The sequence below is a fragment of the Panthera pardus genome, unplaced genomic scaffold, assembly GCF_024362965.1.
Source record: "Panthera pardus isolate Hobbes unplaced genomic scaffold, ASM2436296v1 HiC_scaffold_13, whole genome shotgun sequence".
Lineage (NCBI taxonomy): Eukaryota > Metazoa > Chordata > Mammalia > Carnivora > Felidae > Panthera > Panthera pardus.
This window is the reverse complement of record NW_026526688.1, coordinates 58,469,084-58,471,973: the sequence shown is the minus strand read 5'-3', so window position 1 is coordinate 58,471,973 and position 2,890 is coordinate 58,469,084. Positions and strand designations below refer to the sequence as shown.

General features: G+C 43.2%; 1 pseudogene; it reads right to left on the bottom strand.

Moving 5' to 3' along the window:
* Positions 1 to 1,448: 1,448 nt before the first annotated feature.
* LOC128776763 (U6 spliceosomal RNA) lies at positions 1,449 to 1,542 on the bottom strand (annotated as a pseudogene).
* Positions 1,543 to 2,890: the final 1,348 nt, after the last annotated feature.

The window sequence follows — 2,890 nt, the reverse complement described above, 5'->3', positions numbered from 1 at the left end:
TATATATAACCAGACATGTAGGGATTTTTTGGATGGCTACAATGCATCTTCCCTTCCTAATGGTGTGGCCTTCTCCCTAGGTAGCATTGCATTTGGAATATTAATGCTTGCTGGTCTAAAACTCTTTGTATGTCATTTGTAGAAGCCGTTGCACATGCCAGAGAAATAAGATATCCAAGAAAAATTCTGCTAGCCCAGATGTTCCCATTTTATCGACCTCTGGATTGACCTTTGAACCTGCCCTGACTGTCATTCCCCTTCCCCTGCTTTCAGCAGGAAGCAGTTAAGATCATTATCCTGGTTTCTAACAGGAGTTAGAAGTCATACGTTCAGAGGGGGGAGTATGATAGGAGAAGATAGGATTCAGTAGGCAGAGAGGGAAAGATTAGGACCTGAGATCCCTGGGTGGGGAAAAACACCTATTTTGGAACAATGCTGGGAGTGTCAGATGACAGCAAACCCCCTTAGGCATAAGGTTCCTCTTAAGAATGTAACAGATCCCACCTAAACTCCCCCTCAGGTTTCCCTCAGGAATTTGACAAAAGACCTCAGTATGGCCATAGACCACCTCTCATACAATGAAAATGAGCCAATCAGGAATGCACAACCCAGCACCTAGAGCTATCAAGCCAATAAAGGCAGAACCTGAGGAACAAGGGGGAAAGGAAGGGGGAGGGCTGACCAGAACCTTATAAAACAAGGACTCTTGCCTATAGTCCTCAGGCATTCACTTTCGAATTTCCCTCTCTGTAAAGAGAGCTTTCCTACTATTCTTCCTTTCTGATCTTATACTCTAATAAGCTTTTGTCTGCTGCTCATTTTGTGTCCACCTCTTCATTCTTCAAAGCGTCTGAGGTGATGAATCCTAGGTATTGAGGTAAAAAAAAAATCCTGCAACATTTTGACTTAGTTTATCTTGAATATCAAATCAGAAAACTTGACGTGCCTATACTAGGTGCTGTAGACTGAGAGTTTTGTGTCCCCCCCCCCCCCCCGCCCCCCGCCCCAAGTTTATACCCTTAAACCTAACCCCCAATGTGATGGTCTTTGGAGGTGGGGCCCTTGGGGGTGATTAGCTCATGAGGGTGGAGCCTTCATGAATGGGATTAGTGTCCTCACATAAGAGACCCCAGAGAGCTTCCTTACCCCTTCTGCCCTGTGAGGACACAGAAAAGATAGCCAGAAAAAAAGTGTATTCTCACCTGGCACTGAATCTGCCAGCACTTTGACCTTGGATTTTTAGCATCCAGAACGGTGAGAAATAAATGTTTGTGTTGTTTAAGCCACCCAGTTTGTGATAGTTTGTTATATTAATATATTTATTAGTGTAATGTATTTAGAATTGTGCAATCATCACCATATTTTAGAAGACTTCAGTATAGGCATACCTCATGGTATTGTGCTGCACTTTGTTGAGCTTTGCAAATATATTAAAAACAATTTTTTTTTTTACTATGGAACACTTCATGAATTTGCATGTCATCCTTGCACAGGGGCCATGCTAATCTTCTCTGTATCGTTCCAATGAAAATTTTTTTTTAATGTTTACTTATTTTTTGAGAGAGACAGAAAGAGACAGACATAGTACAAGTGGGGGCCGAGAGACAAAGGGGAACACAGAATCTGAAGCAGGCTCCAGGCTCTAAGCTGTCAGCACAGAGCCTAACGCAGGGCTCGAACTCATGAGCCATGAGATCATGACCTAAGCTGAAGTCAGATGCTTAACTGACTGAACCACCCAGGCACCTGGATGTCATATTTTTTAAAATGTTTATTTATTTTGAGAGAGACAGTGTGAGTGGGGGAGGGGCAGAGAGAGAGGAAGGGAGAGAATCCTAGGCAGGCTCCATGCTGTCAGCACAGAGCCCTCCTTGGGGCTCAATCTCATGAACTGTGAGATAATGACCTGACCTGAAACCAAGAGTAAGACACTTATCCAACTGAGCCACCAAGGTGCTCCAATATCCTGTTTTTTTGCAAATGAAAGGTTTGTCGTGTCCCTGCATTGATTAAGTCTATTGGTGCCATTTTTCCAACAGCATTTTCTTCCTATCTCTGTCACAGTTTGGCAATTCATGTAATATTTCAAACTTTTTCATTACTATTGTATTTGTTATGGTGGTTTGTGATCAGGAATCTTTGATGTGACTATTATAGTTATTTGGGGACACCATGAACCACACCCATTTAAGACCACGAACTTAACTGATAAATGTTCTGTGGGTTCTGACTGCTCCAGTGACCATTGTTCCTCTATCTCTCTCCCTCTCCTTGGGCCTTCTTATTCCTTGAGACATGACAATATTTAAATTAGGCCCATTAATAACCCCATAATGGTCTTTTTTTTTTTTTAATTTTTTTTTTAACGTTTATTTATTTTTGAGACAGAGAGAGACAGAGCATGAACAGGGGAGGGGCAGAGAGAGAGGGAGACACAGAATCCGAAGCAGGCTCCAGGCTCTGAGCCATCAGCCCAGAGCCTGACACGGGGCTCGAACTCACTGGACCGTGAGATCGTGACCTGAGCCGAAGTCAGATGCCCAACCGACTGAGCCACCCAGGCGCCCCTGGTCTTTTTTTTTTTTTAATACATTAAAGTTTTTTTTAACATGTATTTATTTTTGAGAGACAGAGTGAGTGGGGGAGGGGCAGAGAGACGGTCTCTTTTTTTTTTTTAATACATTAAAAAAAATTTTTTTAACATGTATTTATTTTTGAGAGACAGAGAGAGAGACAGAGTGAGTGGGGGAAGGGCAGAGACAGAAGGAAACACAGAATCCGAAGCCGGCTCCAGGACCTGAGCAAGCTGTCAGCGCAGAGCCTGATGCACGGCTTGAACCCACAAACCATGAGATCATGACCTGGGCTGAAGTCGGACACTTAACCAATT